The 26,221-nt window shown below is 45.0% G+C and overlaps 2 protein-coding genes across 8 annotated transcripts in view; one reads left to right on the forward strand and one right to left on the reverse strand.

Moving 5' to 3' along the window:
- LOC119169183 (pseudouridine-5'-phosphate glycosidase) overlaps positions 1 to 26,221 on the reverse strand; it is a 2,087,124-nt gene that overhangs the window by 717,592 nt on the left and 1,343,311 nt on the right. The window lies entirely within an intron of this gene.
- Positions 20,593 to 26,221, forward strand: part of pck (Claudin superfamily protein pickel) — a 72,495-nt gene continuing 66,866 nt past the window's right edge. For 2 of the 3 annotated variants that reach the window (XM_075886280.1, XM_075886281.1), the window contains exon 1: positions 20,593 to 20,981. The gene's annotated coding sequence lies outside the window, so the exon portion shown is untranslated. The remainder of the gene's footprint in view (positions 20,982 to 26,221) is intronic. The other variant, XM_037420300.2, reaches the window with a different exon arrangement.

Raw genomic sequence — 26,221 nt, forward strand, 5'->3', positions numbered from 1 at the left:
AAAGGGTCGGTCGGTCGGTTGGTTCTTTCCTTCCTTCCTTCCTCAACAACTTGGCGCAACCCACCTAGGTGGATAGGCCATGAGTGGTACGGTGCCTTGCTTTTTAAAATAATTCACTTCTTGAAAGGATGGGTTGAATTCATTAGGCAGCATCCAACACCTTTAAATTATTACCTATAGGCAACAATTTAAAGGTGTTGGATTTCAGTAAAAAAAATAAAGAATGAAAAGAATAACATATTAAACATACACACAAAAACGTTTATACATTAAACAACTGAGCTTAGCTATGTTTAGCATTCCATTCCTTTAGATTCTCGTAAGAAATTTGTTACAGCGGTAAAAGCGCCCCTATGGCTGAAACCAAATGCGATTGTGCCAAATGAAAGAATCACCGGAAGTGTTAAGTTTGAGTCCACCTTTCGCAGGGGTTCTTCTAATAGTTTTTTTCCTTTGACTTTAGAATTTTTGGCATGACAAAATGATGTGCTCCAAGGATTCACTCTCATTACAGTGTAGGCACAAAAGTGACTATGCCAGACCCGACCTGTGAAGGTCGGGTCTCAATGAAGGTCGGGGCTCAATGAAGGGACTCGACAACGCAGCCTTGTAATTACTGTATCTTCCTTTCTTGATGAACACCACTTGTTCTTCCAAGGGAGCTTAAACTATGGATAGTATGATAAAAACAGAGAAGATTTTTCGAAGTTATTGGCTGTTGTGCGTTTTTTAAAGCGTGCAGCTGTGATATATTCAGAAGTAGGCAAAATAGGTTAAACAGGGCAATCAAGGGAAGATACAACTATAGTGAATTTGCATGCTCATTGAAAGCTAAACCTCTATGTCTGGTACCCAAACTAGTCGAGCGAGTCGCACATGTCAAGGAATGAGCGAGTAGAGAGTTTCTAAGGTACGCGAAAAAGTTGGTGAGCTTAAGGCAGTACGGACAGAAAGACAGTCTGTTAAAAACATCACCACTGATAGATCTTGAGGCACTTTACGCAATGCTAGGACTATTACCAGTAGCTCAGCTTGGTTAATAGGGTTAAAGTCGGGTAATCGAATTCAGAAATCCCAGGCTAGAGAAGGTGATACGATTCCTACGCCTGCCTTCTCTTAATTAACAGAAGCGTCAGTCACTATCAAATTGGATGTTTTTAGATTGGCCAAATGATCTTCCAAAATGCCTTTTATATACTGATATAGTACAATTTTTGCATTCTTGGGATATATATCATCATATTCGATCCTAATTGTATCTACAGTGTTGAATACAAGTATTTCCCAAAGGTTAAATCTTAAGGGGTCTAAAAGTTTCTGTAGAAATATTACTTGAGAGACCGTAATTTAAAGCATTTGTGGTTGAAAAATGATGTCTGCTAGTTAATGAACACATACTGTGACCTCCTCTGAGGTGATGCAGATATTTTAAGGAATGTTCGTACTGTTAGAATATGACATGTTTTGATAAAAGTAGGCAGGCGGGATTCTTCATGTAGGATATTATTCACAACATATTTAAATAGCCCTAGGCATAAGCGTAATGATTCACACTCTAACAGAATCAGTGGTCGAACTTTGTAAGCCGGAGCGCCAGAAAACAAAACACAGCCGAATTCTAATATTGGTAGACTGTGTATGCAATATATCATAACGAACACGTCTCTACGCAAACCGGCGCGATAATTACTGAGCCTGCATAGCAACCCTTCGACACGGGCTCCTTTAGCAGCCATGTTTTTTATGTGGGGACTCCAGTTAAGTGTTGCACTGTAGGTCACCCCCAAGTACCTAACTGACTCGACCTGAGGTATGACGTCTGGTCGGTACATTAGTGAAATTCGCACTGGGGCATTTTGTGTGAAAACTATGATTGTGCTTTTGTTAATATTGAGGGATAAGTTGATATCCTCTAGCCACGTTTCCAGGGAGGCGACCATCTTTCTCTTCTTTCACTGTAACGTTGATGGAAGTCGTTGTTGTTGTTGTTGTTCCCCTGTGCAAATGGCTCGTACCCAAAGAAGGGGATTGGCTGATTATAAGGTGAATTCGCCCTAAACTTTCACCAATGCGTCATTCCTACAAATTTTTGTAACTTAATTTTGATTTGAAATACCGATATCAAGTTTGCAGAAAAAAAAAGAAGAAAAATAGTGAGACAGTAATTTAGCAAGAAAATCGTTTAGTCGCAGTGATGTATTCCTGAACGGCGAATAAAACATCCCTGTGGCTGAAACCCAGTGTAGAGGCTCCAAATGAAAGAAGATAAGGTTGTGATAGTTGCAAGCCCAGTCTTTGAAGAGGTGGTGCTAGTATGCTTTGCCTGAATAAATCGAAACGGCAACAATGTAATAAAAAATGACTGATCGTTTCCTCTTGAATACAGTAAATGCACATAGGGGAATTCAATATGCCTGATCTATGCAAGTAAAAATTGAGGGAGGTAACGCGGCAACGAAATTTCGTGATGACAACTTCCATCATCCTTGAATTAGTTCACTGCGCCAGGGAAATAACAAGTGTTTGTACTCTGGAGAAGCCGTCAGTGCAGGGTCAGATAAATTTTGCCTGATGGAAGTCTCGAGGCCATTTAGGCAGCCAAGAAAAGCTTGGACGTCTTTCTTCTTTATCACGCAGAATCGGTCGTCGACATTACTAAGAAAAACCTTGGCTCTCGGCTGAAATGCTTCCCATGCTTTCTGTTCAATTGCTTCCATTGTGATATTCGCAATTGTGACCGAAATTGATGCTCATATTGCGGTACCGAAAACTTGCCCGTAGAATTCACCCTTGTACGAGAAGTAATTGTTGGACAGGAAAAGCCGTAACAACGTGCACAGCTCGGTGACGTCGAATGGTGTGCGATCCACCAATGCCGTGTCCTTGTAATGCAACTGCATGAAAGTGTCTATCTTGGTTTGGATTACCTTTTATTAGGCCCGAGGAACCGGCAGCCGACAGCTACAATGAATGAGCCAAGATGATGATGCTACGCGACAACGATGAGGATGCATGAGCCACACATGATAATTATGATAATGTACCGGTGAGGAGGATGCGTATACTAAATGCCCAATCAATTCCCCCCATGTAAAAGCGGCCAGCCTGGCCGCGGCAAGTCAAGGGGACAAAGAACATTGCATGAAGGGCTTCATACGAGAGACATGGACGACCTTTGTAGTTCGATAACGGCGATCTGCTGGGGCTACAAGTGGCGTCACGCCATAATTCACTGGTGAAGCTCTTCAAGAACTGTGTACGGCCCGATAAACTGAGGCTGAAATTTGTCACACAAACCAGGTGCGCGAACAGGCGTCAAAAGGAGCACTTCGTCTCCAGGTTGGAAGGATACAGCACGATGCGATTCATCATAAACTAGCTTTCTGTCTTGCTGGCGGGCTTCAGTGTTTATACGAGCTCGTTGGCGGCACTGTGCGAGTCATGAAACGTATTCCTCTGAAGAGGATGGAGATGAATTCACTTGGCAGGTAAAGAAAGAGACGTCCAGGAAAGAAGTAGGGGAGCGTCCATAAAGTAGGTAAAATGGCGAGTAGCCGGTTGTTCGCTGAATGGCCGTATTGTAGGCGAAAGTGACGAATGGTAGAACAACGTCCCAGTTTTTGTGGTCTGGTTGAATATAGGCGGCGATCATGTCAGCAAGAGTGCGGTGGAATCGCTCAGTGAGGCTGTTAGTCTGGGGATGATAACTAGAGGCAGTCTTGTGAGTTGTGCCGGAGGCGTGAAGAAGTTCGTTCACTAGTTGTGAAAGAAAGGCCCTTCCACGGTCACTGAGCAACACACGTGGAGTACCATGACGCAGTATAATGGCTCGGAGGATGAAATCGGCAATCTCAGAAGCTGAACCAGTAGTAACGGATGCCGTCTCGGCGTAGCGCGTCAATGGTCAATGGCTGTTACTACCCACCGGTTTCCAGCGGCACTGACTGGGAGGGGGCCATAAAGATCGACGCCTACAACTTCGAATGGTGTGGCTGGGCACGGAAGAGGCTGTAGTGTACCGGCGGGAGCAGATGTTGGTAGTTTTCTACATTGGCAGGTAGCGCAGGATCCGACGTATCGAGCTACACTAGTGGTAATGCCTGGCCAATAAAACCGACTTCGAAGGCGATCGTAGGTTTTATTGTAACCAAGGTGACCAGCAGTCGGATGGTCATGAAGTGCCCTGAGGACTTCGGACCGAAGCGATCGGGGTAGAACGGGTACCCAGCGCTGACCTTCAGGATGGTAAATTTGGCGGTACAGCACCGAGTTGTCCAGCTTAAATTGCGAGGGTTGGCGACGGAGCCTTGCATTAGGTGGACGGGAACTGCCAGTGAGGTAGCCTATAATACGTCGAGAGTATGGGTCAGCCAATTGTCGAGAAGGAAAATCGTGTGGGTCGTCCGAAGGCAGCTGGCCCATAGAGGCGAGAGAGGAAACTGCCGTAGACGTGGACTCCGAGGGCGTGTTGTGCAAAGTGATGGCGGAAACCCCGAGTGGAGTCACTGGTAGTGAGCAGCGAGAAAGAGCATCGGCGTCACTATGCTTCCTGCCACACTTGTACACGATCTCAAAATCATATTCTTGGAGGCGTAAAATCCAGCGTCCGAGGCGTCCCGACAAGTTCTTGAGTGTCGAAAGCCAACATAAAGCATGGTGGTCAGTCACATTGGTGAAATGGCGGCCATGCAGATATGGACGAAATTTCTGTACTGACCAAACGATGGCGAGGCACTCCTGCTCGGTGATCGTGTAGTTCCTCTCGGCTGTGGAGAGGACGCGGCTGGCGTATGCAACGACTCGCTCTCGCGAAGAGTTGTCGCGTTGCAGGAGCACGGCTCCTAAACCGCGGCCGCTAGCGTCTGTGTGCAGGAAGGTCAGTGCATCATCGTGAAAATGAGCAAGTACAGGGTCGGTCGTGAGGGCACTCTTCAAACTGTCAAAAGCCGATTCACATTCCTGAGACCACTGAAAGGGTATACCGGAAGCAAGTAGCTTATGAAGTGGTGCGGCTATTGAGGCAAAGTTTTGTATGAATCGCCGAAAGTAAGAGGCGAGACCAAGGAAACTTCGCAAATATTTTGGTTTGTCAGGGCGAGGGAAGCGAAGCACTGCAGCAGTTTTATCAGGGTCTGGACGAATTCTGTCCTTGCTCACAACATGACCGAGTACCTTGATAGATCTGCTGGCGAAATGGCACTTTTTGGTGTTCATTTGAAGACCAGCGCCCGCAAGATAAGTCAGGACCTCGTCCAAGCGTTGCAGAGGTTGAGGAAACGTCGATGAAAAGACAACAATGTCATCGAGGTAACATAGGCAAGTCTTCCATTTCAGGCCACGCAGCACGGTGTCAATCATGCGCTCAAAAGTTGCAGGCGCATTGCATAGACCGAACGGCATAACATTGAATTCGTATAGGCCGTCCGGGGTTGCAAACGCAGTTTTTTCTTTATCATCTTCGTGCATGGGGATTTGCCAATAGCTGGAACGCAAGTCGAGGCTCGAGAAGTATTCAGCACCCTGTAAGGAATCTAGGGCGTCGTCGATGCGTGGCATGGGGTGTACGTCCTTCCTAGTGATCTTATTGAGTGCTCGGCAATCGACACAAAATCATACGTAACCGTCTTTTTTACGTACCAGAACGATGGGCGACGACCAAGGACTGGTTGAGGGTCGGATTATCTCCCGTTGGAGCATATCGTCTACGTTTTCTTCAATGATTTTTCGTTCAGCTAGAGAGACGCGGTACGGACGGCGGTGCACAATGGATGTTTCGTCGGTCTGAATACGATGTGCTGTAGCAGTTGTTTGGCCCAGGGTGGATGAATGAACGTCAAAGGAGTTTGCATGCTTTTCCAACAAATCAAGCAGCTGCTGCTTCTGTGAGTCATTCAAGTCTTTGTTGATGGCTGCTGTAAAGGCCGAGGAAGCAGCATGATCTGCAGGATGGCCTTTAGAGGAGACAGGGGTAAGAAGCACAACGCACACAGGCTGCAGATTGGCAACGCAGGCAACAATAGTGCCCCGTGGCAGTAAAATTTTAACTTGTGTGGTGTTGGTAGCAGCGAGGACAGTTGATCCATTGTTGAAGCGAGCCACACCTGATGCCAGAGCTATGCCTTTATTAAGGCAACACGGTGACAGAGTTACCAAAATGTCACCAGAGTCGACGTCGTTGGACAAAACTGTAACTAATTGATGTTTGTTTGGTGGTAACTCGATGTCTACTGCAGCGATGAGTCGAAGTGGCCTGTAGGTATCGTCGTTGAGCAAGTGGTCCGTGTCAGTAAGATGGACGACACGTTGTGCACAGCAAATAGCCGCAGAAGCAGAGGAAAGAAAGTCCCAGCCTAAAATGAGTTCATGGGAGCACGATGATAGCACAGCAAATTCTATATAATGAAGAATTTCGTCTATTAGTACACAGGCAGTACAGAGAGCGCAAGGGCGAACCATTGTTCCCTGGGCTGTAACCAGTGTCGGTCTATCATAAGGCGTCGTGACTTTTCGAAGACGGGCACACAAATCAGCACGAATAACAGAAAACGCAGCCCCAGTGTCCACCAAAGCATCTACGTCCACTCCCTCAACTGTGACCGCAATCATATTGTAGGAGCGCACTGGAGGAATTGAGGAATTGGAGTCCTGTGTTTGAATGCAGTTTGTCCTCCAAAAACTGCACCGCTTAGGTTTCCGGACGCCGATCAGAAGTAAGGGAAGCAGGCTGAAGAGGAGAAGAAGAGCGCTGGTAAGGCGACGGTGAACGGCGTCGGGTTGATCGGTGACTACTGCGCAGTTCACCCGATGCTGGCGGAGATGGAGACCGACGCGGCGGTGACGAATAACGGCGGCCCTGGTACAAGGCTCCTGCGGTATAATCCCGTTCGCGTATGTCATACCCTCGGCGCTCGTCTTGCTGGCGTTTGCGGCAAAAGCGTGCAATGTGACCACGATAGCCGCAATAATAGCACGTAAGCCGAGTCGATTGATTAGGAGGGTAGTAGCTTGCGCTAACTGCTCCTGGAGAGAGAGAAGTCAGAGGGACAGGTGATGGCTCACGCGGTGGTGATGAAAAGCTCGTGGGAAAGCTTGTGGGAGGTGCGGCAGCAACCGACACGCACGTTCGTGGCGGGGACGTCGAGCTGACGGTGCCTGGTGGAGCGGCGGCGGTGTGCGGGAACGATGGTAGAGTACAAGAGACAATGGGCTGCAGGTTGGCCATGTGGGTCATGGACGTGAGCTATTCCCTGATGACATCCCGCAATGACGTTGAAGAAGGCTGAATGGGACACACTTAAGGTAGTGTGAATCCCATTGATTCTAATTCTTCACGTATAATCACCCTTATCGTGTCTCGCAGGTTTCGATCAGTCGTAATACGGGCCGCGTCACTGTCTGGTTGTATGCGCATAGACTCAAGTTCTTCGAGGCGCTGACAGGTTGTCGCAACGTCAGCAACGGTAGCCGGATTCTGGATCGCAAGGGCATTGAATGTGACGGGTGCAATCCCCTTAAGAAGCTGGCGCACCTTGTCTGATTCTAACATTGGTGTGTCAACCCGGCGGCAAAGTGAAAGAACATCCTCGATGTAGGATGTTAACGACTCCCCGATGTGCTGTTTCCGAGTCGCGAGAGCTTTCTTTGCGAGAGCCGAAAGAACAGCCGGTGTGCCAAAGACATGGCGAAGCTGATCTTTGAAGGCTGACCAGTCAGGATGTCGATGAAGTGGTTGAGGAACCACGTCTTCGCGACATCCGTGAGGTAGAATGACACGTGAGCGAGTTTGTAGGTGTTATCTCACCGGTTAGCAGCACCGACACGTTCGAAATCGTCCAGCCATTTTTCCACATCTTCTCCGCGCATACCAGTGAAGGGATGGGGCTCACGCTGGAGGCTGTTGATGACGTGAGAAGGCGAGGCACGCGGTGGTTGAGTGGGAACGGCTGCAGCACCGGCCTCATCTTGGTGCGACATATTTCCGGACACCTGGCCCAAGCGGCGACCTGAACGTTGCTCCAGGGGGTAGAGTGGTCGAGAGGATGGCGGGGGATCTAACAGCACTCTCCACCACGTGTGAAGTTTTGGTTTGAATTACCTTTTATTAGGCCCGAGGAACCGGCAGCCGACAGCTACGATGAATGAGCCAAGATGATGACACTACGCGACAATGATGAGCATGCATGAGCCACACATGATAATGATGATAATGTACCGGTGAAGAGGATGCGTATACTAAATGCCCACAGCAGCAATGTCAACGGAAGCACTTGTGAAGAGGGAGCAGACATCCAAAGAAACCAGTACTTCGTCGACATCCACATGACACTCTTTACTTTGCTAATGAAGTCACTTGTGTTCCGGAGGCTAGTGTCAGTCTTGCCTGCAAGAGGAGCCAGAATGCCGTGAAGGTACTTGGAAATGCTGTACAGGGGTGACCTTCTGAAATGTACTATGGATCTCGTATTTGGGTATTCCGCTTTGGGGAATTTCACTTTCACTTTTATTCCTTAAAAACCCCACCAGGGGGTATTATATAAGGGGTGAGTTACAATATATACAACAGGTTGAACACTTTATTATATGGTATAATGTGACGTGATCGCTTCATTGAAGGCAGCAGGGCTTGAGTTAGCAATTTCTTGTGTAAGGGCGCTTCAGTCCTTGGCTGCTCGAGGAAAAAAAGAAGATGCAAAGGTGACTGTTTGAGCTTGAGGACAGAAGAAGCTTCCAAACCTAGTGCGTCGTCACGGCTTCACAGAAGAAGAAACGGCGACTGCCGTGTCGAACGAAGAAGCGACGGTCCGTTGACGAAACCAGGGAACAGAGACTGGGCTTGCCCGTGCTCAACCTGCTGGGGTGTTCTTGGCTTAGGATTGAGTGGTTTTAACTTTCTGTCTTAGAGTCCGATTCTATAGTTTATCTGTTTCTGAGTCTAACCATATCCCTAGTGCTCATGTCAACTACTTCTCTTGGCCAGGCGCGATCTGCCTGGTCAGCGTCCCTGCCTTCTAACGAATTACCGTTAGACTCCTTTTTCCGCAGTGGTATCGACAGCATTCCCGTGGCACTGGTACCTACAAATGGAGGCTTCATCAGACTTAGAAACCCCAGGCGGTTCAAAAGGAACTTAAGACAACTTCAAACCATTTCCAGACCATCACAGATGTGCGACCATTTGGGCGAGGAGGGATCGTGTGTAGGTCGCCGGATCAGACCTGCGTGCAGGATCTTCTTAAATGCACCTCATTTGCTGCTACCCCGGTGAGTGCTCTTATTCCGCCTCACCTTGCATGTACCAAAGGCTTTGTACGGGGAGTCGACTCCAAGCTGAGTCCAGCTGAGACCCTAGACCCTCTCTGGAGCAGGTGTAATTTCAATTTACCGGTGCAATCGCCTAGTCGACAACGAGAGGGTACCAACTGAATCTGTCATCGCGACATTTGTGGGCACAAAATGCCCGTCAGAAATAAAATTATGGCCACTGATCTTCCGAGTAGAACCCCTCACTTCTCGTCCGATTCAATGCAAGAACTGCTGGAGATTCGGCCACAGTGCGGGAGCATGTAAATCTAACGTTCGTTGTAGCACCTGCGGAGAGAGCCATCCTTCAAGCAAGTGTACTGCAACAGTGGAAAAGTGTTGTCTCTGTGGGGGTGGTCACTGCGCCGACAACTCTGACTGTTCCGCTCGTTCCCGGGAGGTTCAAATCCTAAAAGTTATTGACCGCCGCCGCTGTTCTCGAAGGGAAGCCATTGACATAGTTAGAGACAGGGCTTTTGGATACTCTGGTATTACAGCGCGCTGCACTTCCAGTATAGACTCAAACCTATCGCAGGCTATTGAAACTGCTGTGTAAAAGGCAGTGAGTAAGGCAATGGATAAACCCATATCTAACCTTTCCGACTGTTTGGTGCAAATTCTTTCAAGTCAGATTGGACAAACAGTACAGACTAGTACAGAACCTGCAGTATTAGGCATTACCAGCGATACCACACAGCTACGCAATGTAGTGTTGGACGAACTTTCTGCATCTGCAGGCAAGGCTAAGCAGTCACGAACACAGGTGCACTTGGACCGACATTCGCCTCAGCCGAGCACAAGTACTGCTACAGATATGGAACTCGACATACGAACTAATAAACGTACCAGATCCCCTATCTTCACCGATCTCAAGTCCAAATCTAAACGGAATGAATCAGCTATTCCGCGTGAAGATGCTAACAAGGGCGCGACATGCGCCTCTGTGGTGCGCTCAACACCATAGATCAGTTGAGGGTACTACAGTGGAACTGCCGTTCTATATTCTCAGCCTCAACCGACTTACATTACTTTTGCAATAATTTTGATCTTGATATTATAATTCTCCAAGAAACTTGGCTCACACCAGATAAAAATTTCCATCTTGCAGGTTTTCGTTGTTTTCGATTAGATCGCCCATCACGTGGCGGTGGTTTAATGATCCTTGATTCAGGTAAATTATGCCATGGGGCGAAAATTTCTTTCACAATGTAAGACTTAGATTGTGAAATATTAGCATTAGACTTGTGTCTCCCCGGATACCACCCTTTTTCAATTGTAAATCGTTACTTCCCCTCCGGTGTGCATAGCACACGTTATCTTGACAGCGTTTTGGTAGCTTGTAGAAAGGAAATTGTATTCACAGGAGACTTTAATTCACATCATTTGTCTTGGGGTATAAGGACCGATTCTTGTGGTAGGCGACTATGGGAATGGACTATTGATCACAACCTCTCCTGTCTGAATAAAGGTCATGTAACATTTGTATGAGGTCAAACTAGCTCAGTATTGGATTTAACGTTTTGCTCCAATGCAATCAAGGTTTCGTCATGGACTGTTCTGGATTCGGCAACTAACAGCGACCATCTTCCATTAGTTTTTGACATTACTTGTCCAACAATAACTTTAGATCAGCCAAAACGCACATACATCAACCATAGCAAATTTCAAACCTGCCTCCGTTCTGCCATTTCCAAGCTTGGAAATGCCAGTAGTAAGGGGATTGCATCTACGATTGGTTCAATGCTGGAGGGATCTAGAAAAATTCCGAATTTTCTATTCCATCCAATAAACGATCCTCCTCTCGTTGGTGGAATGATGAGTGTACGCGCGATTATAGAAGACGAAAAGCCGCTTGGAAAAAACTTCTTCTTAATCAGAGCCCAACAAACTGGAAGGACTATCAATTCCTTACTGGCGTATTTAAGCGTACAGTGAACCGCGCGAAAGAAAAATACGACAGTAGACATTTTGATTATCTTTCTAAATCTAAAAATAAGCGGGCTTTGTTCGCTTATCTTCGGACAAGAAAGGTACTGCCAGCACCTTTAACGTTACCGTCATGTATCTTGACGCCGGAAGAAATGAACACCTCTCTAGAAGACATAGCGCAAGGTTTAGAACGCCGCTTCACTGCTAATTTTTTGGCTATTCAGCCCGTTCTGGTAAACTTGCATGAATTTCCAGAACTTTATTTAGCTGAATTGAGTCAGACAGTATTATGCTTACCGAGGACGGCTCCCGGACCAGATGGGATTACGAACTCTATGTTGAAATGTTTACTCCAGGAATCGCCTAATCTTTTGCTAGAACTAGTGAATTATTCGTAAGAGAACGCATGGATACCTCCAGAATGGAAACTTGCCAAAATTGTATTGTTGCTAAAAAAGGAAAATGATGCATACACGTTAGATAACATAAGGCCGATCGCACTGACATCAAACTTAGTGAAATTGATTGAGAGAATCATCAATATACGAATTAATGAACTTATTACCATTAGGTCATTTCTTAGTCCTTGTCAAATTGGATTCAGGGCTGGTTGTTCAATTTGGAATGCCCACGTTGATTTAGAGAGTCGACTTCAATTAGCTCGGCTACATAAAAAATATGCAGCTTTAGTTACTTTAGACATCGCTAAAGCATATGATACCGTGGAGCACTGTATTTTGATAGATCGATTAGAATACCTTGATTTTCCATCATACATAGTAGCGTGGGTTCACAATTTTCTTGCAGACAGGAAACTTTATTGTTTTAAAGATGGGTTTTCATCATCTACTCATACCCAAACGAGGGGAGTACCGCAAGGCTCGGTGCTTTCTCCTGTGTTATTTAATTTACTAATGAGCACCATTCCACGTAAACAGGATATAACAACTTATGTTTATGCAGATGATATCGCATTTTTTGCGATGGCAGACCTTATATGAACGGCTGCAGACTTACCTTAATATATTGGAGAGCTGGCTCGATGGCAACAGCTTTTTACTTAATCCGAGTAAATGTGTCCTCCTCGTTTTCCCGCTGCAATACCCTGTGAACATCTCTCTGTCTTACCATCATGAAAATATACCACAGGTGGAATCTGTTAAATACCTTGGAGTAATTTATCACACATCGCTTAACTGGCGACCTCATATCAAATATATCGCCGGAAAAGGTGTGCAGGCCATTGGCATATTACGTAGGCTAAGCAATTACCGCATAGGTATGAGAAGAGACACATCGGTAATGATATATCGCATGTACGTTCGTCCGATTTTGGAATTTGGTTGTGTACTTTTCGCTGGAGTTCCAACCTATAAGTTGCGGCCTCTAATTCTTCTGGAAAGAGAAGCTTTGCGCTTATGCCTTGGCCTTCCCAAAACAGTTGCCAACAATGTGTTGTATCTCGAATTGAGGGTCCCTCCGCTTTCTTGTAGAATTCGCCTTCTGACTGTTCAGACATTCTTAAGAATTTATGAATCACCATTACGACATTCAGAAACGGCCTTTATTTCCACCCCGGAATCATTTTTTGCTACTAGATGGCCGCGATTTCGCGCGCCGCAAATTATATTTGTGCAAAATTTACTGGAGCCTCTAAACGTACGTATATGCGACATCTTGCCGAGTCGTGATAATATAGCCCCGGTGGAAATTCGATTCAACGACATTTTTCCTAATAATGCCAAATTACTTCCCCATAATATTTTGGATGGTTTACTACAAGATCACCTGCGCCGTATTACAACGAACGTTATTATTGCTACAGACGCATCGCAATATGACGAAAAGTCAGGGGTTGGTATTTTCAGTCTGATTTTAAATTGGATTTATTCCCTTCGACTGCCCGATTTCATACCTGTTTCTGTGGCTGAGTTTCTGGCAGTAGTGCTCGCCTTACGCAAGTTAGATACAGCAATTACATCAGCTGTCATAATAACAGATTCCCTATCTCTCTGTGCGGCACTGTTTGTTGGTGCTGATAATCACGTAACAAAGGCGTTCCGTGCACTAGTACCTGCGCATTTGAGAAAAGTACGATTAGTTTGGGTGCCTGGACATAAAGGTTTGTTTCTAAATGAAATAGCCGATTCCTTAGCTAAGTCGTCAATCAGCCATTCAATTCTACCACTCTGTCCATCATCCGCTTAGGTGAGTGCTGCTCGATTCCGCAGACGTACGCTTATGCAAGTCTTTAAAGGTTCAGCACTAACAAAATCTATAGAATATCGCCATTTAATATATCCCTGGCGAAGAGACTTTTGCCGAACTCGAAAACAAGAAGTAGCTATCACAAGGTTGCGTTGCCGAGTACCAAATCTAAAGTTTTATAAACACAGGTCTGCTCAGGCACCTTCGCCACTATGTGCATTCTGTGGTGAACTGGAAACAATAGACCATTTCTTTTTGACCTGCAGGCGGTTTAACACATTACGAAAAACCCTATTAGAAATACCTTTACGTGGTATTGGTATGGACTTATCTCTGCCTGTCATTTTGTCTTTTGGAGCTTCCATTTCTGGTTTCTCTAATGCGACAGTATGCGCGGCCGTCCGGGACTATATTGATGAAACTAATAGGTTGACTAATTAACCAGTTTAATTATCCTAACAGGTTCACATAATTATATACTTTTAAAATGTGATTATTGCTCTATTCTGGGAATAAGTTCGTTTATGTAAATATTTGTATGCATCAGATTTAGCACCACACTTTCCTAGGCTATCGGTAATCTTTCTGTTAAACCTTTATCATTCCAAATATGAACAGTAAATGTTGAAACCACTCGATTCTTGACCAATTCCCCACAGTGGGTATGCGCAACTCATAATAGGAAAACAACAACAACAACAACAACGACGGGCAACGTTTAAGGGGTGACTAATGCGATAGGATATGCGTGATGGTGGCAAAATATACGGGGCTTGATTTAGTGCGCTGTGGTAGAATTTATGAAATAATGATAAACTAGCAATGTGGCGTCGATTAGAAAGTGTCTGTAAACCAGATTCCGATTTCAAGGATGATATCGTATGAAGAGGCGGAATTGATTAAACGAATGGCACGATTCTGAAAAGCCTCAAGGGCGTTTGTGAGGAATACCTGGCGAGGATCCCAAATGGCTGATGCGTATTCTAGTTTAGGCCGTATTAGTGTTTTGTAAGCTAGTAACTGACATGATGTGGAGCGCTTTGTAAATGACGTCGTAAAAAACCAAATGTTTTGTTAGATGATGCAGTAACGTTGTTCAGATGCGCACACCTGTCTACATTATTCGATATCGTCACACCTAAGTATTTATATTGGCATACGGTCTCTAGTCTGGTTTGCTATTTCATATTTGAATTTTAACGAATTAGGACTGCGAGAAAACGACATTGTTTTGCATTTACCAGTATTTAAAATCAATAACCAGCGTTGACACCAGTCCTTAATGTTGTGCAAGTCCTGTTGAAGAGCAGACTGGTCAGTAATGTTAATCACTGAACGATTAAACACGCAATCATCGGCAAACATGCGGATTTTGCTAGTAACATGCAAAGGTAGGTCATTAATATATAATAAATAGAGTAGGGGGCCTAATACCGAACTCTGAGGGACAACAGATTCTACTGAAAGAGGCTCAGGGTTGTTGTTATTGACGCTACTGACTGCAGGCGGTTAGTGAGGAACTGCTCAATCCATGTTAGAACTGCGGTGTTTAGATTCAGTCGGGAGAGTTTTAGTAGTAAGCGTTGATGAGCAACTTTGTCGAATGCTTTCGCGAAATCAAGAAAAATTACATCAGTTTGAGTGTTAGCGTCTGGATTGAGGTGCAAGTCATGGAGAAAAGCAGCTAATTGTGTTTCGCAGGATAGTCCCTTGCGGAACCCATGCTGAGAATGGTGAAAAAAGTTTTGAGAATTAAGGAAACTAATTATATTAGTGTATATGACATGCTCCTTGATCTTACAAGGCACTGATGTGATGGAAATGGGGCAGTAGTTTGAGGGTGAACTCTTGCTGCCCGATTTGTAGACTGGAACTACCTTGGCCATTTTCCACTCTTTTGGTAGGTTTCCAGATGACAGTGACTGGAAAAACAACAGCGTTAGATAAGCCGCGGAAGTGAATGCGTTGTTCTTCAGAAACTTCCATGTGATTTCATTGAAACCAGCTGATCATCACAATTTAATGTTGACAATTATGTTTGAAATGCCGTCTATCGAGAAGGTGATAGGGGGCACTGTAGCCTCAAAAGATGTAAGAAACGTAGGTAATGGTTCATCAGGTTCTTTGGTGAAAACAGAGGAAAACGCGGTGTTAAGCATGTTAGCGGTGTTTTTATCTGATAGCATTTTACCATGTCCGTTGGGTAAAGATATAAGTGCGGGTTGACTGTGGGTTGATGTGTTGCCAAAATTGCTTAGCGTTTTCAGTAATCATCTTAGCCAGGTCATAGTGAAAGAAGGTGTACTTGCTTTGCCGGATAGCGGTAAGATATGTACGTTCAGCTTCATAGTACTTTTCCCCTGAATCGTGCTGTGGGTTTTGTTTAGCTTGGCGAAAAAGGCGCTTTACTTGTTTTTAAGTTTTTTAAGGTTTTTTGTGAACCATGGTTTATGCCGGTTAGCATTGATTGATAATGTTGGAATGTATTTATCTGTTAAATATGCTATTTTTTCTTTGTAAAGCGACCAGTTTTCATGAATGTCGTGCTCCTGAAATGTTGCTTCGTATTCCTCGTAATTTGTTCAAGTTCGTTATTGATCACTAAGTAATTTCCTTCATTATAGAGACGGATGATTTTTTTATGTGACTGACGCACGGGCTGGGTTAGAGAAAAGTGGCATGAATTATTGTGTGGTCCCTTATTTCTTTAAGGTAGGTGATGAAAGATAGTGTTTCAGGGCTTGAAGACAATACTAGATCAAGGATGTTAGCACTATCCAGCGGGACACGTGTTGGCTCAGTTACCATTTGAGTGAGGTTGAAGTTTAAGCAGACGTTTACGATTTCTTTAGATTCCAGATTTCCAGTACTTAGTGGAGGGTTTGACCAAACAATGTTGGGGTAATTGAAATCTCCGAAAAGTAGAAGGAGCGCGTTCAGGTACTTTTTGTCTAGCTGGCTTAAGATGTTTAATTTCGTAGAAAAATCTGAAGAATTGTTTGGGGGGCGAAAGCACACACCAACGAGAGCAAGTTGTGGCTTGAAACGACATAGGGTCCATAGAATTTTCAGGTCGGAACGTATCTCAATGGTGTAAAATGAAAGTTCTTTCTTAATGGCAACGAGGACACCACCACCTCTGCTTCCCTCCCGATCTTTGCACATTAGTTCGAAATTTGGCAGGTCGTCCAGTATTTCCGCATCAAGAACGTCGGCATTAAGCCACGTTTCTGTTAATGTGAGCAGGTTACTCCCAGATGATGAAACAAGGTTTGATATCGCGTCTCGTTTTCAAAGAATGCTTCGTATGTTAGTGTAGATTACCGAAAAAGACGTATGCGCACGAGCAGCACGCGTAGCGTGGCAGGGCGTTTTAGTACGGCGTGATAGCTATGTTAGTTCCTCGACACTTTGAGATGACTCATTGAAGACATATCGCTTCGAGTTGACGTGCAGAGTTTTATAACGGAGCAAGTAAGGAACAGATTGGTTTTTTGCAAAAGCAGTGAGATGCTTTCGCGCGTTTTGCACTTGCCAGAAGAAGTCTTCGCTAATGCCGAAAGGAGTGCCCTTTAATTTACGGCCGTTGGATAGTATCGCTTCCTTGGTTTTATAAAGATTGAATTTTACAATAATTGGTCGGTTTCGACTTTGAGTGTGTCTATCCAGTCGATGTGCTCGCTCAATTATTTGCGGATCTAATGTGAAGTTAAGGTGTTCAGCGCAGTGGCGAATAATTATTTCTTCGGAGCACACGAATGATTCTTTAGGGTCAGTATTAGGAATGCCGTGGAACAACAACTTGTTACGCCTTGAATGGTTTTCAGCTTCGTCAAGGCAGTTTCCCAATCTTAGAGTTCGACAAGCCGAGACAACTATGTCCAATTGCATCAATTCCAGCTGCTCCCGCATGGGTTCAATACGATGGCAGCTCGTCTCCACACAAGCCAAACGTGTGCTTAGGTCAGAAATGGCAGCGCTGTTTACAAGGAGTTGAGTTTTGATGTCCTGTATTTCTGTTAGTAACTTGGACTGTCCAGCAGACAGCTTTTTCAGCTCGATAAGAATGCTTGCTGTGTCTTGTCTTGGGTTAGTTTCTATATCTCCCGCAAGCAATAATATATTGCGGAAAACAGCAATACAACTGCAACAGATACACATCAATGACTGCGGGCTTGGCAGCTGTACCAACAAGTAGTTACTGTTTTTTTTTAAGTATAATTGATACGATGGACCAACCTGCATGGCGAAGCGGAGCGGATAAGTGGTTGCTAATGTGGCACAGCCACTAAGCCCACAGGGCGGTGCAGATCCATGTGGCTGCTTTATAGGCGACACTGTGAAGGTTGTCGTTGGCGATGGGGCCAGCCAAGGTAGATTGATGACCAGCGGGTGTGGGTGCGATAGCGGAAAGACTGTTGATATGTTGCCTCCTGGCAGCTCCCACAGATACGCGGCACGAGCACCACCGGCACAAAGATTTGGTGGATGAGATGGTACCACGCACGCTGAAACAGCATCCAGGCCAAGAACAAACACTAGCAGGAGGGAAGCTCGAATGGAAGCCTGCATGCCGAAGCGGGGTGGATTAGTGGGTGCTAATGTGGCACAGCCACCAAGCCCACCCGGTAAACCGTAGGTCACTGGGGCAGAACCATAGGTACACGGCAGCTAGAAGTATAGCCTTTTTGCTGAAGCAGGAAGCGTCTGAAAAATACCAGAGTGTCTATTGCAGGCCTGTTTGGACTTTCATGAAGTAAGTCATGAAGTAAATTGTGAAGTAAATCTGATGCGGCTCGCCGAAGAGGCTCGAAGAGACGTCACCAAGACGTCACTCTACACTTGGGTGCTGAAGCCGAGGCTGCTCAGCTAGGACTTTGACCGGTGGTTTGTCCGAGTCTGTGGTGAATTTGACCGGTGTTAATTTCTGAGCGGTATTGATTACTATCGTGTAGACGATTGCAACCATGCCAATGACTAACTCGTCTCCTGGCCAAGGGCTGCCTCTTTGCCTAATGATGAAGTGCCATTGGAATACTTTTTTCGCAGTTGTGTTAACAACTGCGAAAAACGCCTGTTCTAAGGCTGTTCAGAATACCAGTTCCCGTACACCTACAATGTCTCCACTTAATTTGGGTACCAGGACACAATGGTTTGTTTTTAAACGAAAGCGCTGATTTTTCAGCAAAGGCGGTGCTTTTGATGCCAAGGATTCTTGTTTTCTCACTGACGACATACATTACAATCGCAAGATTCCGCACCTTAACTTTCAAAAAAATGCTTATTAGAACCTGTCTTGACAGCTTCGCCACAATATAAGCACCTATTATTTCCCTGGAACAGTGAGTCATCGCGGTTGAAAATAATGAAAGTGGCCATAACCAAACTTCGCGGCCGGGTTACCTCCCTCAACTTTTACCTGCATAGAGCAAGTCAAGCGTTGTCTCCTCTGTGTATCTGCTGTAAGCAGGAGGAAATAATCAGTCATTACTTTCTATCCTGTTACCGCTTTACGTCATTCAGAAGATTCATAGCACCACCTTTTCGAAACTTGGGTCTGGAAATATCCGAATCAGTTTTTCTATTATACGGCGCCTCTACTCTGGGCTACAGTCACAGCAATGTTCACTACGTCATAGAGGAATTTATCAGTCAGACTAAAAAATATAAAGCTAAATTCTCCATTCTAATAAACAAATAAATACTATGATTCAGTAATTATTTGTTGTGTAACCAATCCGTAGAACATATGAGTAGTATTGCGAAGAAAGAAAAAAAAATCACCTAACACTCGGCCAATCTACTGCATTGAGCCATGAAATGAGGAGAATAACGAGAAGAAGAAGAGGCTCGATTGGTGGTTTCGATGTTGAATATATAAAAAAAATCTTACTGAATTAAGTCATCGTTTCTTAGCCGATCCCCCTGAGTGGGTACGAGCCATGACTGTGGAATCATCATTATCATCATCATCATCATTGCGCGCACACCTCAGTTGTTTCCGCTGTTTCGCCAGTGAAATAATTTATGCCGATGAGAATGAGGTGGTCCGCGGCCTGCACACTTTCGCCTTCGACACAGCAGCGTTATCCGATGACACAATCAAGAAACTTCAGCACAGCACCAAGTGGAAGTCCCGGGGTGACCCTGACGTAGCCATCTTTGTTTTTTCCACCAGTGTTGCCAGCAAACGAATTTACATTTCCCAGAAAAACATTATATTAAGAGCACGTGCTGTTTACTTGTGAATGTCATGATCATTCAAAAGTTAGGTTTTTTATCAGTCATGAAAGCACTGATATAACATAAAAGCACTGGACATAACTTAATTAGTTGGAGCAATACCGGAGCCTAACTGCTTTAGGTTTTACGGAGTTATGAATGGCGTCATTTTTTGCGGTGTCATGGAAGGAAAAAAAAATAACATCACTTTTTCCACGGTGATGCTTAGGTACAAAGCTCCCCCCACCCCCGGGAAACCTTCCAAAAAGCAGTTACGATGTCGTTCCTTCTCATGCCAGTTTTCATTCTTTCCAGCACCTTGGTCACCCTAGGAAACAAAAAAAAAGGGGGGGGGGGGAGGGGAGCCTTGTACTTATTCTTCAGTTTTTTTTTTTCTTTTGAAACGCGTGAGCTCCGCGTGTCGGATTTTGAATGGCGCATATTTTAAAGCTTTCGGCAAACCGACAGAGATGACGCTATCGTTTGGGCTTCAATGGGACATGTTACGCTTGCTTTATTCCGACTGCCGTCGTCATCAAGGTGTGCTAGACGGTAGACTCGAGATGTACTTACAGATATACAAGTATATGCTATTTCTACTATGTTGACAGTACAGGAGAGCGCGTTGTATGAGTACAATAAGGACTATAGAAATAAAGTGTTGGTCTTGCACAGAAAGTGACCAGTAGACGCTTACTACATGGTGGACTGTGGTCACTTCAGATGACTCCTTCATATCTTCTGAACAAAAAAATTGGCTATTTCTTGTTTCATGCGAAAAAAATTATGTTCTGCAAACATTTCAACATTTTTCAATAAAAATCCCGCCAAAAATGGAAGTCTGCATTGTTGGGGTTCTAGGTCCCCAAAGCATGATATGATTAAGAAAGACGCTCCGGAAATTTCCACCCCCTTAAGTTCTGTAACGCATACGGCCAGTGTTTGATCAGTGGTCGGCAGTCAAGTGCCGTAACCAGCGCTCTCTTGACTTCATGTTTTTCCGATTTCATTGAAACATGGACGCGGCTCAATAAACGCCATTAAGTTGACCACGTACGTATTTGAGGTCTTGATAAAACGAGAAATATGCTGCTAGACTAGCGCTTGGAAGCGCTCGCAGCAGACGACATCCAAAACAAGTTTCTTTGTGATCACGTGGCAGCGACATCCGGCTTTCTCGTGTACGTCATTTCCCACGCGACGCGTCCGCACGGCAACCGCGGCAAGCACAGGGCCGCCGGAGCAGCACACCGAAGCGCGAGCGGTAGTGGAAGCGTCTTCTCAGGTGTGCGTCGGTGGTTGGCGCGCAGCAATTCGGTGTGGTAAGCTCAATTTTGACTGTTTGCATGTGGCTGCACCAAGAGCACATCGGAAACTTTCGGCATGCGCAACATGTTCGAGGATCTTATTTCCACCCGTACGATGTGCACAGCGGTGGCTAAGAGCGCTTTTCGTGCGTCGTTCAAAAAAACAGGTTTCTCCCGAAGCGTTGTTCCGGGCGGGGCGCGTAGTGCGAGCCTTCCCATCGAGTTGGGAGCGTGAAGCTTACAGCGAACTTCAGACGCTTCTCGGCAGCATTATTTTGAACTTTGCTAGGGCATACTAGGCTGGGCGTTGTCGTAGACGTCGAGGAAGTTTCAGGTCATCGGCGAGAGCACCTTGTTTGGAGTAGGCCATGCGCGTGTGATCACCGCAGCACCTGGCGTCGTCCAGCGATCGCATTGGCCCGTGGCTAATTGCCTGCTATGTATCGAGCTGGGGACTCCGCATCCATTCTGAATGAGGTTACGCACCGCACGCCGCGCGGTCGGAGGGCACTTATTACGATACGGTACTGGCTACGATCGTTGGCCCGCGTCTCCTGTAGCACTGCGTGCAACTCCAATTGGAACGCTCAGAGTATTCTGAGCATCGCCTCCTAGCTATCTTTAGAGAATGTAGCAATTAAGGGGTACGCGGACTTTTTATACTGTGCGTGGTGGACAGCCAGAGCTCGATTGCGATCGACCTGAGCTTTTTGCCGTCATTTACCGATATGTTTAGGTTGTAGTGGGTAATCGTTTCCACTTTTCGAGAATCTCGACGCTTGAAGGAGCCTGTCTCGCCGAAAAAGTGGTGCCGCCGTCGGAGGCATTGTGAATGGGTTAAAAATGTTGATAGAAGTAAATAATACAAATCACGGCTCTATTCTGCATGGCAGTCAAGTATTCTACCACAGAGGCTCACCAGCGCTTCTGACTGGCTAAGAAACGCCGTAGGCCAGCGTCATGTTGGGACTAGGACCAAGAATGGCAGCAGGGCGGGTATCTCTTCTTATTGCAATGAAATGAGCATTAACGTATGCACACGCCTGTGACTCCTTGTGATATGGACCAACACGGCGAGTTTGTGCGTTTGCATATTAGGTTGACTGTGCAGCACAGTACAGAGGAGGGTGAAAAATTCCATGACACGAGTGCCGACTCACCACTGGGAGTTTATTGCGTTCACAATCAAAATATATATTAAGGCCACACAGTTCATGCTGGAGAGACACAATAATAATGGATACAAACCATTTAGTTTGCATGCGATTGAAGCTGACTGACATTCGAAGGGGAATCTACATGCATATGATATGCCTTGACCATCTCTCAGCTTCATTGATTGTCAACAACAATTAAGGGTTTGTGAACAATAAATCACTAAGCATCTGCAATGTGCATCTGTAATAAAACATTTGCATTGTGCAGCCAAATTACAGTTAGTGGAAATTCTGACAGTGCACTCTGATATCAGTGAACATTTAAAGCGACCGGCAACTTCCTAGGCATGAAATGAGATGACTGCACAGATGGAAAGATTGTCCCTCATAGTAACTCAAACGAAGCTCATTTTTATCGTAAAAAGTGGAGGTATATTTTTATTAGATGCGAAGCATTTGTAAGCGTACTTCGGGGACTTTGAGCATATTTGTCCATTTATCTAGCCGCCTATAACTTTTAGCTCTGCTGGCGGTTTCGACAATGGGATCTATACCAAAAATTTTTATGGCATAACATGACTCTATGACGAGCATAAGTGACTAGTCATTTCATGAAAATCATGAAACATATGTCATGAATATCATGATTTACATGTCATGATCTTGCTGCTCTGGCTGTGGTTTCGTTCACATGACATGTTGCAAAACTGGTATGGTATGACATGACTGCATGGTGAACCTAAGCGGCAGGCTCCAACGTGGAAATCGTGACATAAGTAATGACTACACGCCATACGCTCGTGGTGCGTTCGCGTTCATTTCGCTAGCTTCACATGTACCAAATTTTGTATTGTGTGACGCAAACGGACGAGAAAGAAAATTAAACCTCCTAACGTGATAATCATGACATGCGTGTCATGTAAAACATGAATACATGCTACGCTCATAGTGCACTCGCGGCCGTTTCGCTAACTTCACATACACCATTTTCCGTGTTACATGACGTGAATAGACGACGAAGGCATATGACCAGTGCAACATGAAAATTATGACATTCGTGTCATGCAAGAGCATGACTATATACCACACTCATGACGCGCTCATGGCCGTTTTGCTTGCTTGACATATACCAAATTTGGTATTACGTGATGTGAATGGATGACAATGGTAAGTGACACATCCAAACATGATAATCATAATACGCGTGTCATGTAAAACATTGACCACATGCTATGCTCATAGCGCGCTCACGGCCGTTTTGCTAGCCTCACATGTACCAAGTTTGGTATTACAGGAGTTGAATGAATGACGAGCACAAATGCCAGGTGCAAACATGATAATCATGATGTGGAAGTCATGTACCGTATAATTTACATGCCTGCTACTTCAGGGGCTGGTATTGGAAACCTTAGTGGCACCATCGTTACGCGACTATAAACAACCTACTTGCACCTCATCCGGATACCTGAGTGTGCATAACATTGTGGTAATTTTAAAGTAACGTATCAACCTGCTTCAATCGTGCTTCGCATATAATCGATTCCCACTGTACGTGGGATTTGCGAATTTTTTTCTTCATTAAAAATTGCTAAAACAGCCTGTGACGGCACCTGGCGGCAGAAACTTCGATTATCCAACGTGCCTTGTCATGTAACCGTGAACTAGTGTACGCGGTGAAAAATTTTCCTTTTAGTATTGAAATATTATTTGCTTATTTATAGTAAAAGATATTACTCCATAAAAATGTACATATATGCGTGTGTTAGTAGTACGCATTAAAGTGGCACTGCCTTTGCATAACGTAATCATCCCATGTTCGTCAGCACGTCTTGAGCAACTTTCTGCGTGCTCATGAAACCATGCACGTGGCTTCAGGGTTGCTGAAATTTGAGAGTGACATGATTTTTCTATTTACAATTTGTCTCAGAAATTACGTGCACTACTAGTCGGCACAGCCGCGCATAATCGCAGTGACATCTTCAGTGACATGGTTTGGCTCGTGTGTGAAGAAAGTAACGACAAAGGGACACGCCATCCACGACACAGGCATAACAACCTCGGGCGCAGGTGCACGCGACGCGGTAACAATGCAGGGAAGCTGTGTAAAGCCCCATCATCTCATTGTAGCGGCTTGTTCTTTTCAAAAATAGTTGTAAAGCTTAGAATAAATGTGGTTAAGCATAGGTACAGGAACTCCTACGAAGGCAGAACGACAGAATGCGCAATTCACCAAAAAGGCTTGATTGATTGATATGTGGGGTTTAACCCCCAAAACCGCCATATGATTATGAGAGACTCCGTAGTGGAGGGCTCCGGATATTTTGACCAACTGGGGTTCTTTAACGTGCACCGAAATCTAAGCACATGGGCCTACAACATTTCCGCCTCCATAAGAAATGCAGCTGCCACAGCCGGGATTCGATCCCGCGACCTGCGGTTGAGCGGCCGAGTACCTTAGCCACTAGACCACCGCGGTCACCAGAAAAGCTACTGGCGTCGCTATCAATTCTCAGAGTTGCTGGATGAAAGGGCTCATCCGTGTTCGGAGTCTTTCAGATCGAGAAATACTGCTTATAAAATAAGTACATGCTTTTGGGATTAACTGCGGCAGCTACGAACACTACGAAGGGTAATCTTTAGGCCGCTTGAAAAAAAGCTGGGTCGAAAAAAATTCGTTGTCGCTTCCTCTAAGTGACCGGTCTCTCCACAATGCCACAAGGTATGTATACTTTAATTCTGCACAAAATAAACTTGCAACTGTGAGTCAGTGCTCATGTTCTATTTTCTCGTCTCTGGTCTTAGCCATGCTGCAAGTTCAATCTAATATATTAGCGAGAGTTAGAATTGAGTATGTAAAGTTAGCATTCAATATGGTCACACGCTGTTTCTGTCACTTTCCGGGGGTCCGCAAGAGGATAGTGCACGGCACATGCGCTGAAGAGGCAAATGCTATCGCAAAGCTTTTTGGTTGCTATTCTAATACTGTCTATCATGGTATGCATGTAACTGCACCATAGCTCATACATTGAAATTAGTCAGTCAGAACAAAATAAAAAAAACAATATTTTTTATTTGAGAAGCAGAGACTGCGGGTTGAGTTGGTGATTCATCTTAACTTAGTTGCGCGAAAAAATTGAAATACAAAAGGAAGTACGAAGGAAGGTGTGCTGTGTCCAAGTGTCTTCCTTTTGTACTTCAATTTTTTTGTGCAACTAAGTTACGATAAGATATCTTTTACTGGAATGAAAGTGTAAACGTAACAGTTATCTATTATTTCGTTCCTGAGTGAAACCAACGTTTATATTGTTTTTCGGTTGGGGGAAAAACTTGGCAATCAGTAACAAGTAAGGTCATGCAACATGAGTAAAATGCATATCTTAGGGGCCAGTATTACCATGCACCTCAGGCAGCAATTCTCAAGTAAACATGTCCTAGTAATATATTGAGAAAAACAAAAAGACTGGTGACCAGAGATGTTCACATTAACACAAGTGGACTATTGTGTGCCTGTCACACAGGCTGGCATGGAGACTGCATTCTCAATGCTGAAGCTTGGTATTGCTTGTAATTGTTTATTTTTGTTGTTATAGCACATACAAAAAAAAACGCGGTTATATAATACATACATCATCAGTAGTTCCGAAGGCGAGAAACTGTTGCAAACTTATTTTGTAAGAGCAGCAGTCCCGCATATCATAGGTGCACTCATAGGCAGCAGCTTCTGATATCATGCTCACTCCTTACACAAAGCATTAAGCCAGCTTAAAAAAATCGTAATTCACTTTATGAAAATAAATACCACAGTTTAGAAGTGTACGAATTTGCACTAGTTGGTTGTGTGGGATGCCATGTCGGTAGAAGGTCACATAGAGTGTCGGTAGAAAAAGGATTAGAGAAACATAGCTTGGGTTTTACAACCACCAGTGGTGACGTAAGCCTCCGGTGGCGCTGCGGTGGCGCTGTCCCTTATCGCAAGCGTGTTGCATCAAGTGGCACGCAGGGCTGATGAGTGATGAGACGGAGGCTGCGCAGGTTTGTGCGCAGTGGTCGCCACAGTAGGAATTGGTGGGGCAATTACTTGCACTTTTCTAAAGGGTC

The sequence above is a fragment of the Rhipicephalus microplus genome, chromosome 2 (genome assembly GCF_043290135.1).
Source record: "Rhipicephalus microplus isolate Deutch F79 chromosome 2, USDA_Rmic, whole genome shotgun sequence".
Taxonomy (NCBI): domain Eukaryota; kingdom Metazoa; phylum Arthropoda; class Arachnida; order Ixodida; family Ixodidae; genus Rhipicephalus; species Rhipicephalus microplus.